Source organism: Rhinolophus sinicus, chromosome 5, assembly GCF_057876585.1.
Source record: "Rhinolophus sinicus isolate RSI-liver-muscle chromosome 5, RSI-T2T, whole genome shotgun sequence".
Lineage (NCBI taxonomy): Eukaryota > Metazoa > Chordata > Mammalia > Chiroptera > Rhinolophidae > Rhinolophus > Rhinolophus sinicus.
The window spans coordinates 83,701,895-83,714,361 of record NC_142505.1 but is presented as its reverse complement, the minus strand read 5'-3'; the positions used below and the strand labels follow the sequence as shown (position 1 = coordinate 83,714,361).

General features: G+C 42.0%; 1 protein-coding gene across 1 annotated transcript in view; it reads right to left on the bottom strand.

The window, feature by feature from the left end:
- Positions 1–12,467, bottom strand: part of ARHGAP26 (Rho GTPase activating protein 26) — a 752,092-nt gene that overhangs the window by 730,425 nt on the left and 9,200 nt on the right. The window contains exon 2 of the mRNA XM_074313709.2: positions 3,316–3,399. The gene's annotated coding sequence lies outside the window, so the exon portion shown is untranslated. The remainder of the gene's footprint in view (positions 1–3,315; positions 3,400–12,467) is intronic.

Genomic DNA, 12,467 nt, shown 5'->3' with positions numbered 1-12,467 from the left:
AGTGTGACTCTAAGGAAACAGCTTTTCATGTTTCTCTGCATTGATCCTCTTAGTCATTTTCGAAGATGATCCCCTTAAAATGTGCAGTTTTGCCTTAACCAGACGGAAGAGCCATATGGCAGGGCAAGGGGGAGAGAAGAACTTTCTTTATACCCCAGTATGGTCAGGATAGAACACACTCACCTATCCCCACACACTCCTGTATGGGGCTCAACACTGCCCTTTTCACCTGTGACCACTGTCCCACGTGAGAAGTTTTGTGAGACAGGACCCAGAGGGGGGTGTGGTAAGTGGGAACTGAGGCAGGTTCCCCGGGGAGTAAAAGGCCTGTTAAAACAGAGATTAGAAAAAAGAGGATGGTTCATTCCTACAGACTACTGTGGCTGCTGTTAAAAAAGAAAAGAGAACTGTACAGACTAGAAAGATGCAGATGATATATACAGGGCACATAATAGGATCTTCTCAGTGATATTTATGTCACACACACACACACACACACACACACACACACACACACACACACACAGGAAACCAGCAGAACCATCTGGAAGGAGAGACTAATGATGATTGGGCAGATGCATGGGGGCGGGGGTTAGGGGGCACAGCGGGGGAGTGTGTTGTATTAATGGTATACTTTTACATTCTCTGTATTAATGACAACAATCATGTATTCACTTTTTAAGATAAAGTTACTTCTATTTATAAATAACAAAAATAAATATTAAAAGGGGAAACATAACAGGCCACGCTGGGCCCTGGGAGCTCTCCAGGGTAGACCCCTGGCAATGCCATCCTTGCTGATTCTTCCAGCTGGTGTTACTAGTCCCCTTGCTCTTCCACAGCTGCTTTCTCCTCAGCATGCCATTCCAGTGGCAGTCTCTTACCTGGTCAACTGCCTCCCCTCCAGTCAGGGAGTGTCCCACAGAAGACAGATTTGGGAGCTGCCAGCTCCAATTGATGTAGGAGATGACAACGCTCATTTGAGAGAGAAAAATTGCCAAAGGGGCTACTTGGCAGTGGAGGTAGGTGAAGGGAATGGCAGTGGTGTTCAAAGGCTCGGACTTCCCTGTGTGTCTGTGCGTTGTTCTGGAAGCTGAGAAATGGACTCAGACAGACCAAGACCTGAAGGGAAACAATAGTGCTTTGTGGTCAGACCCTTATCCCAGAAATCCCAAAAGCTATGGGCAGGGGTCCACTTATAACATTATATGCAGAACTGTCCCCTCCAGTGAGGACCTGATAACTCAGCAAACTCATAGCCTGCATGACTGGCACAAGGTGACTGTCACGCTCTAGGGAGGAATCGTTGTGCCCCTCTATACTTCCTCTTATTTATGTTTTCTTAGATCTTCGTAGTTTATACACAGCATAATGTCCTGGTGAAGAGCATGAACTAAGAGAATAGAGAACCCAGGTAGATTCTCAGCTCCATCACCCTTGCTAAGCCTCAGTTTCCTCTGCTCTAAAACGGGAATAATAATAGTACTTACCTCATAGAGTTTTTTGGTAAGAATTAAATGAGATAATACAGGAAAAGTCTCGAACATTGTTCCTAGCACATGTAGTCAGTGGTAACTGTTGGTTTTATAACTAACAATAACAAGATCCAAGTCAGTTATTAACTATACCTTTCAAATGAGAGTCAGAAAGGTGACTGAGTTTTGTGGCTCGTTGACATTCACACACTTACTAGTTTACACATCTCAAACATAAGTCTGAATCTTGGCCCCCACAATTAGAGGTCTTCGAAAAGACTTGCATCCACCAAAATCCTACATGGCTGAGCTACTACTGCAGTCAAAAATTATCACCTTCAACTCAAGTCATTCAATAAGACTCTATGTACAGATGCCCTTGTGCTGGCTGCTATATAGGCAGGTCAAGACAAATGGAATTCCTTCCTTCCATTCATCCTGGCCTGGCCATCTTTGAATCTTCCCAAAGGCCTTAGAAACAGGAATTTTATTTTTTCTTTCTCTCTCTCTCTCTCTCTCTCTCTCTCTCTCTCTCTCTCTTTCTCTCTCCCTCTCTCTCTCTCTCCCCTCTCCCCCTCTCCTTCTCCCTCCCTCCCTCCCTCCCCCCCCAGCCCCCTCTTTCTCTTTGACTTCTGCTCCTGCCTTCCTCAGTCTAGTTAGGAGAAAGTAAGCTTCTGGGGATAGGAGGTTTAAACTGATGGGCCATTAGCAGCATAACAAAGCAAAAGGAATTTTCCAGGTCACCAGCCAACAACTTTAGAGTGGTATTTAAAATTCACTTGCTTAGTGGGAGAGAGAGTTTGGTCAGGAGGGGTGGGGAAGGATTTCTCCCAGCTGATGGGGAGCTGGGGAACACCCTTTTTTATGGCCAGCAAAACCAGTAAACACCATAACAAGCAGCTTGGTTTCTGGGCTGATCTTTTATCGTTGTACTTGGAACACAGAGATTGAAAAGAAAACAACTTGTCTGTGTGCTGAATCCATAAATAAAAGGTTCTCCTTGGCTTCAGATCTAGGGAACACCTGGATCCCTGCTCTGGCTTCAACCATGATTTGCTAAAATATAACATACCCATAAATTTCTTCTGAGCCCACTGAATAGACACACACACACACACACACACACACACACACACACACACACACACACACAGTATCATACACAACCTGCCTTATTCCAGCTGTGGCAAAGTTCAGCAGGAAAGGAACTATGGTCATGTTGTGTTTCCCCCACACCATACATGCATTTTTAAAATTTATTTTTTGGCAGGCTGGAAGTGATTGGGGGAAGGCAGTTTCAACACTTAATTGGTAAGCAGATCTGTTCTAGTAGAAATGTTCTTCTACAGATCACCTTTGCTGCTGAAGGAAGAATGACCAGCAAAGAGTCCTGCTGAAATTTGGCAGCTGGGCCTTATTACCTTCCTATACTATACCACTCTTTCCTCTCCCACAGAGATTTGCTCCAGGAACTTTCATAGCCCTATGGCCACCTACAGAAGACTTAAAATTCCTACAATTCTTGACCCTTGGGGCTCCCCCAAATTGCATAAGGCTGCTTAAGTAGTAGTTATATTCATTTTTAGGCTTTTTCAACCTCTTTAATACTCAGAATCCTTTTCAAAGGAATGCAAAATATAAAAAACATATTAAAACTATTGTTTCTGGTTGAAGCCAATCACAGTGTTGATCTAAAGGGTCCCTAGGATTCGTTTTGGGGGGAAAAAATCACTATTTTAGAATGTCATTTGATTATTACTATAAGTATATTTTGGTAGTATAATGAAGTCCAACTACTCACTATGCCTGTAGAAGCCTTTTTGATTCAGCCTCCACCTACCTGAGCTCCATGTAGTTACTCTCATGGTGTTTACTCTCTCGATTTACTCTTCTGTTTTGTTGGTGCAGGTCCTCCACTAGCTTCCTGGGAAGAGATACATGGGAGGTACATTTTTTGAGACCTTGCATTTCCTTTTATTCTTTTTTCACATTTTGATTGGTAGTTTTGCTAGGTATAAAATTCTAGGTTGTAAATCATTCCCCAACAAGCGTAGGTCTCTGCAGTGTCCAGGTCTTTGAACTAGAAGTACATTTTTGCATGGAACATATACTCTCCCACCCCCACCCTTATGTAGCTAACACTTCATTATTCTTTTCAGGGAAACTTCCCTGCCAGCCACCTGCCCCTCCTAGTTGGGTAGATATCCCTCCTAGTCGCTCCAGCAACACCTAGGGCTTACCCCCTTACTACACTTATTACACCTTATTACCATTACCCGCTTATTTGTCTGTGTCTTCTACTAGATTGTGAGCATGGGGGCTAAAAATATAGATCCACAGTGCCACTCAATAAATATTTGTAGAACAAAGGAATAAATTAATGGTTGTGATGGTATTTTTCTTTTTTATTGCAAGATACAATCGCTAATAAAATGTTTGACAAACGCTCTTACCAGTTGGTGCATGCTCTGGATTTGAGGGATAGAGAACAGGACTGGTCTGGGGAAAGAAATGCTACCTTGATACTAGGAACACAGAAAGAATCCTTATGATTCCTTTTTCAATATCTGCTTCCCATGAGGACAGGGACCAGGTCTGCCCTGCTCACTACTATGTTCCCAAAAATCAGACCCTACTGAAAGCTTAATAAAGAGCTGTTAAATGAATGAACTGGTCCAGACAAAAGAAGTACTATGCATTATACCACCAAGAAAACAAACAGAGAAAAAGTCCCTAAGCTGTCTCACCATCTTGGGAAGAAGGAAAGTTTGGGATGAAAACTCAACTCATCCTCTCATCCCACCCCACCTCAATAGCAAATCAGAAGAACTCTCTCCCAATTCCTTGTTCCAGATATAGGCATTTCCTTCTTTGAACACCTGGATTTGAAGCCCTGGAATTATTTGGCTTGGACCCCCTCCTTCATAGTCTGTGTCTCTTCAATCATCAAGTCCTGTTGCCTCGTCTCCCTTTACAGTAGCTGTCACACTGAGCCTCCTTTTTCATTCCTCTTGCCAGTACCACCTTAGAGGCCCCCATCACCCACACCTAGGCTTTCACTTGGCTCCCTCCTTCACTCCAAGTCACTTTGACTCCTCTGTCAGATTAATCTCTCTGAGCATCACTTTTCAGTGTCTCTTCACTGCCCAAAACACTTTCAGAGGCTCTTCCTTTCCTTCCACATTAAGTCCCAATTCCTCTGCCAGTTTTCAACCTTCAGAGTTACTTGTAAATGCTCTGTTTTTCCCTCCCTACATGCACCAGCTCACTTACCACACATACACAACTCACTCTGATTAGGCAAGCTGTTTCACTGTCTCAGAGCAGATTTGTGCACAACTTGTGCATTCTCTCTCTGGAATGTTCTCCCTACCCCTCTTTTAATTCAATCCATCCTTCCAGACCTGGTTTAAATCTCTCCTCCTCTAAGATGCCTTTATTGACAACTTCAAGCCTTGCTGATCTCCCCGACTTTGAAATCCAAATAGTACTTACCATCTTTGTAGTCCAATTAAATCCGGATAGGTGCCTTATATAAGGCACTATACAGTCTACATAGGTTAGTGTGGTTTCCCCCAGCTATCCTGGCTGCTCTTTGATGGCAAAGATGTAAGGATGTCCTATTCTTGCAGCTAAAGACCCCTTAGAGTTTAACATGTAGTAGTATCAGGAGGTGATAAAAATGCTGACTTCAGAAATAGATAGACCTGGGTTAATCCCAGCCCGAGCAATTACTAACTGTGTGTATTTGGGCAAGTAATTTAAACCCTCGGAGCCTCAGTATGCTGATCTGCAAAACTGGAATAATAACTGTGCTACCTCATAGAGTTGTTTGTGAAGATTAAATAAGATAATGCTAAGTAAAGCAATTTGCACAGTGCTTTGTTTTGACACACGGTAAATACTCAATATATGTTAGCTACTGTTGTAAGACACTCCAATCCCAGTTCTTGGAGTTGAACTCTGGCCTTGATTTTGTTTCAGACTTTCTGTAACTGAGTCAACCCTTGCAAACAGTGATTTATTTCCACTCCCTACCTCTGTGTCCACCCGTGGCTGGTCAGAGCATATCTCTGTAAGCAGTGGCTAAGGGCAAGTTGCATCATGCAAGGTCATCTCAGGCCCCATTTTGTCATCCCTCCTGCCCTCAGCACTCCTGGAATCAGTGCTGAATTGTCTGGGTGGGAGCTTTTGGTTTGTGAACCTTCTTAAGCTTTTCTTCCACTTTTTCTTTATTGTTATCATTGTATTATACAAGCAATATATGCCTTTTTTTTTTTTTTTTTTTTTTTTTTTTAAGTACAGAAGAGGGTAAAGTGAAGAACAAAAGTCTCACTCCCATCCAAACCTCCATTCTTACTCTTTGGAAGTAACCAGTTAGCAGTTTCTCATGTGTACTTCCAGACAGCAGCCATGGCTATAGAAACATACACACGTACACTGTTTTGTGGCTTGATTTATTCACTTAACGATCAGTCTTGCACACCTTTCTATATCCACACCTGATAGATCTACCACACAGTGTTTAATAGCAACTTAAATTTCTTTTATAGACAGCAATCATCATTGATTCTATCAGCTCCCTACAGATGGGCATGTAGGTTGCCACTACTACATTATGACGAACATCCGTGTGTGTGTGTGTGTGTGTTTGTGTGTGTCTGTGGACCCCTTCAGTCTTCAAGGCTTTTAATTGACAGATTAGACAAGACTGAGGGTGATTCTTCAAATTTGGTTCTACCTCCCAAGTTTTTCACCCATAAATAGCATTCAGTCCGTGGATCCACTGACTCACCAATATGCAGCATGACCACCATCTTCCTCACTTCAAAATAGAAGAAAGAGGTCACTGGACTATTTCCTCATGATCCTGCCCAATAGGAGCTCACAGAACCCATGTTCCTCCCTTTCCCTGAAAGCATAGAGGAAATCCTGAGCTTTGGGGATAGGATTGCAGAATCCAGCTGTGTTCTCAGGTAGCCCTGAGGAAGCCCAGAGAAGGAAGGAAACGCGTTTTTGGTTCATGATACACAATCCCAGCTGTTTTCAGTGGGGCTGAGAGGGATGTGAGTGTGACAATAAGGACAGTGGCTGAGACGGGCTTCAGATGGTAGCTGAGAGGAGGTGAACACACAGGGCTTTGATCAGCAGTGACTCGGCATTATTATCCTAGCCCACATCCGTCCCTTTACACTGAGTCCTTTCTCAGGCCAAGGACAGGATGGAACGGCAGGAACTGGGACTACTTATCTGTAGCTCGGCCTGACTCATGCACGACCCCAAGCCAGACACTTACTATACTCTGAGGAAAGCCTCAGGGGCCTGAGGGAAGCTAGGCTGGAAAAAGGTGCCCCTGGGTTGTGTCAAAGTTGCCTGCTTGTAGCTCTGGGACCCATCCTAAGCTTCATTAGTTAGTCCATTCCCCCATCTATAAAAAAAAAGCAAAAGCAACCCCAGCGGTCCCTGTCTTACACTGTCCTTGAGAGCAGGATGTTCACCAACTGCTTCACATAGGACATGGCATTACATAAGCAGTCAAGAAATCTTTGCTATTTGCTCCACTGACATCTCCTTCTTGCCTAACACAGTGTCTGATTCAGAGTAGGTGCTTAATTAAAACTTTTTTTTTTTAATGAATGAATGGACAACCTCTTCATTTCTGGAGGGCAGACAGGAAAATAGCAAAATGACCCTCAAGATCTCTCCAACCCCATGTCACCCCATTCTGTTCTTTAAAACTGTGGCAGCTTAGTGATAATGTGGTTTGGTTTGCTTTTCACTCAGGTTTTTTGTTTTCCTCTCTGTCTCTGGATTCCTAGGAGAAAAGATGTTCTATTCTCCCTGGCTTGTCCTCAAGAGCCAGCCACATAAGACGAATCAGCTTAGGGCCAAGGTCCTGGAATGCAGCCTTGCCTCAGAGTTTCTAAAGAGAAATCAAACCCCAGGACCAGGGAATATCAGAAGAGAGAGGAAAGGAAATTAACTTATGTAGTCAATAAATATACATATGGAGTATCTACTGTGTCTAGAAGTGAAACCAAAAGCTTGCTGCACGGGCCTGACCCCTCCACTCTCTTACCAGGCTGGCATATGCCACAACCCCTCAAAGCGTGGCCTCCATCTCTCTACTGAAATGGTTGCCTTGCATGTAGCCCCCAGGAGTTCCCAGGGTTAATCCAGGTGCCCTTTCCTCCATTCTTGTTCCTTACTACCTCTCTCAGCACCTTTCTTCTCCTTTGGTTTCTCTGGATAACTGTACTCTTCTGTTGTCCTCCCACCATTCTTACCTTCTGTTATGGGCTGAATAGGGTCCCCCACCCCCCTAAATCCATGTGTTGAAGTCCTAACCCCTTGTACCTCAGAATGTGACTGTATTGGGAGATAGGGTCTTTAAAAGTAATTAATGAGGTCATTAGGGTGGGCCCTAATTCTATATGACTGGTGTCTTTATAAGAGAAAATTAGGACACAGGCAGAAGGCAGCTCACGTGAAGACAGAGAGAAGAAGGCTACCTCAAGCCAAAGAAAGAGGCCTCAGAAGAAATCAACCCTGTTGCCATTTTGATCTCTGACTTCTGGCCTCCAGAATTGTGAGAAAATAAATTTCTGTTGCATAAATCACCCAGTCTGAGGTACTTTGTTATGGCAGCCCTAGAAAACTAATACATTCCCTGTATTGTATGACAACACACATTACACCCAAACAGCCCATCCTCCTCTATAAATCCATCTGCATGGCTTAAACTATCATCCCTACCTTTCCCAATTTTCCACTCTGGTCGACATGTCCACACCCTGAGACCTGGACACTCATCCAGATTCCAACTCTGAATTAACGCCTGCCAGACAACTCCTCTTGAATTGTTTGGCCAATCCTTAAGCCTCAAGAGATCTAGAACCACAGACTCTTTAAAGGCGAGTCCAACCACCTTGCTTTACAGATGAGGAAAGTGAGGCACTAAGTAAAACAAAACAAAACAAAAAACCAAACTCAGCTCTCTTTCTGACTTCCCTATACCTAAAAGCACCATGCATCTGGTTACCACTCAAAAATGTGAAGTCATCTTTTATTCTGCCCTTTCTTTCATACCTCATAGCCAATCAAAGAATGTCCACTTTATTCAAAAAATCACTGTGTATTGTCCAGTGTTTTAGATCTATCTTGTTTTCTTCCCATAGATTAAATATTTTGGCACATTTATATTTAGGTAAGTACTGAATTTTTAGGCCTCAGTAGCCTGTTCTGTCAGAAAGGTTGGATAGCATTGAGGATAAGAACACAAGCTCTAGTCTCTCACGTGGGTTTTGTTCTTGGTTCCATCCTGGGGCTTTCGGTGGGTTTTCTGAGGCCTACAGCATAGGGATTTTGCAAAAATGAAATGTGGATTTGAACTCAGTAAGGTCTGCCCTCAAAACTCTTTGTGTTATATCATGCTACCTCTTTTTCTGGGAATGTAAAGGAATTGGTTCAGTTTCTGACAGTATGGATGACCTTCCCAATGAGAAAAATTTCAAACACTGAATCAAATATATATTTTTTCTTTCATAAATCCTTGCTTAATAGGCAAAAAGGTAAGGAATATACAGAGGCCAAAAAAGAAATGAAAAGGGAACTCTGGAACATCACTGAGTGCCCAAGACAGTTAAAATTGATGGTATCTACCAAAACTTGGTGATTTGAAGCTTCCATTTTGATGAATACAAGGAATGAGGAGGATAGGAGATAAAGCTTAAACCCACACAAGGTAAAAAGTCTAATAGAAGCCCCTCCAAAGGGTTCACAAAGAATTATAATCTCTGTGTAAGGGTGAATGAGAAATAAATTCATGGCACAGAAGAGGCATCAAGGAAATTTGTATGACCAACTTTTGATACTGGATGAGGGAATGAAAACAAATCTCCCCTGAAAATTCATAACTACAAAGCCTCCACATGAGTTTATAGATTGAATTCATACTACCTGTATCCTATGTAATTTGAAAAACCTAAAGCAGAAAATTTAATTTAAGGAACTCTTGTTTGGAATAAACCCAAGTAACTGGTGAAAGCAAATACAAGTCCTCTTTGAAGGACTGCAGTTTCAACCCATGCCTCAAGGAATGCCCACAAAGTTCCAAGAAACTGAGCTTAAAGTTAAAAATCACAAAACACACAAGGAAACAAGGCACCATAAGTGAGAACCAGCAGAAACAACGGACAGTGTAATCAGACCCACAAAAATATGAGATACAGAAATTATCAAGTATAGAATATGAATAGGTATTTTAATATATTTCAAGAAATGAATGTGAGATTTAAATATATGAGCCAGGAGCCAAAGACTATAGAAGGCAAACAAGCCAATTGGGGAAAAAAAATTAAAAACTAGGATGAATTAAATAGCAGATTAGATACTGTTACAGGCAGAATTTGTTTACTGGAACATGAATATGAAGAAATCTAGAATGTGACCCAGAAATATAAAGAGATAAAGAATGTGAAGAATTACATATGTGACATTAGAGCATAAAATAAGATGGTCTAATGCATATTTAATTGTATTTACGGAAGAAAATAAAGAATAAGAGGAAGTATTTGTAGAGTCAGAACCAGGACTAGAGTGAGGTGCCTAAAGCTAAATATTTATTTTAGACACTCGTTCACAGGGCCAATCCTGCATTTGCACAAACTCAAGAATGAGCACCTCCTTAAATTTGGTGCCCTAGGCACTTTACTGGGTTCACACTCGTGCTGGCACTGCTGAGAATTTTCCAAATTGTTGTAAGTCATCAAATTCTGGGTCCAAAAATTCCAAGAAGGATAAAGAAAAATACTCACACCTATTTACATAATAGTGAAAGTGTAGAGGGCCTGGGACAAACACAAATCAACAGCAAAGAAACTACACTTTGACCACATACTATTCAGTAGCCATGATGGAAGCCAGAAGGGTATCTTAAACGTGCTGAGACAAAATAAGTGGCAATCAAGAATTTTATTCAAGAATTTAAACATGAGGATAAAAGAAAGTCATTTTCAAACCAACAAAAAAGAGAATTTACTACAAACAGACCCTTAGTAAAGGAAATTCTAAAGGATTAATTTCAGGCAGAAGGAAGACAATCTCAGAGAGATGCTCTTATGAGATTTTTTATTTTTTTTTTAAGGAGGGCGCAGCTCACAGTGGCCCATGAGAGGATCGTACCGGCAACCTTGGTGTTATCAGTACCACGCTCTAACCAACTGAGCTAACCGGCCACCCTCAGACAGACGCTGTTATAGAAAGGAAGCTACCAGTGAACATCTGACTGTATAAAGAAACAATAATAATGTCTTATCTGTCCTGGGGAGGGGGGGGAGATAGAATGAAAACGTGGGAATACAACAGAATATAAATGCGGGGGGATTTAGAGGAGGGCGGTGACAAGCATTTAAGCTAAAGTAGTTTAAGGTACATTAAGAGGGTAAAAATTGTGATTAGGGGATCCACTAAAAGAATAGACAGAGACTATAACTTCCAAGGCAATCAATGGGGGAAAAAATGGGATGATTGAAAAACCTCAATCCATAAGAACACAAAAAAGTAAAAGGAAAAACAAAAAGAAAAGTCAGGGCATAGGGGAGGCTATGCCTGTAGAGGGGCAGGGGGGATATGGGAAATCTCTGTAGCTTCCTGTCAGCTTTATTATTAATCTAAACCTGCTCTAAAAAAATAGTCTACACACACACACACACACAGCAGGACAAATAGCACAAAATAAGATAGAAAGAAATCTAACTAATTCAGTAATTTTCAGTTCTTATATAAATACATGCAAACTGAAATGTACTGCTCTGCACTAAAAAGACAAAGCTTGTCAAACTGGTTAAAAAACAAAATCCAGTCATATGTGCTTGTTACAGGTAAAACAAAGGAGTTAGGTTAAGTAGTTGCTAAAGTTTGCTCCTGCTTTATCCAGCCAATGTGATTTCTCTATAAAGTCAAACAGAACAACTTCGGTCATTTAAGGAGAGTCTGATAAAGAAACTATGTCCAAACAAGTGGGGAGAGTGTATGGAAACCACACGGATAGTGCAACACCCTGAAAACAGCACTCCGTTATCACCTCTAGGACTGAAGGGCCAAGGAAGGTTGGGCAGTTCCCTGAACCCATTCTGGCTCCTTCCAGCCCATTTTCCACTAGCCAGAATAATGCACTCCTTAAGACCCATACGCAGACACACACATCCACAGCTTCAAGCCTTTTAAGAGCATCCTACAGTCCTTGAGAAGGATAAAATGAATATCCTAACATAGTCCCCAGTCTTTTGTGATCTGTGCCCCCTGCTTTTTCTGGGACCCAAATCCACCTCATTTTCAGCCCTTTAGTCACAGTGGCCTTCTCGTATATCCTTGGATTCACCATGCATACTCCCTCCCACCTCAGGGCCTTTGCACATGCTCTTCTCAGCCTGGAATACTTCCCACTCCACATTCCAAATCCACTTATCACCACTCATCCTTTTGGACTGAGCTCAAGTGCCACTTACTAGAGAAACTTTCCCAAAGCCCCAGCCTTCATTATACACCTTTAGGGCATTAATACTTCTCCTACAGAGCACTTATCACTGTTGTCATTTTCTATTTATATTTGTGCAACTATTTGATGAATGTATGTCCCACTAGCCTGGAAGCTCCGTGAGGGTAAGAACGGCACCCTTTTTGCTCACTGCTGTACAGTGCCTGGCACCTAGCAGAAGCTCAATAAATATTGATGAAGGAATGAAAACCTCCTAATTAAGAGAGGGGCACTTTACTCAGAAAGAAGTGTTATGTACCCTAAGAAGTCTGCCCAGTTTCATTACACAATTTGCATTCATTCATTCATTCATTCATTCATTCACAGATTATTAACTTGACATTTCTCTGTATCAGACAGATTTAAAAACAGCTTCCTTCAAAGGCCTTTCCTGAACATAAAAATACTCCCTGCGATGTTTATACGGCAAGAACAGGTGGAAGAGTCTCCAAACC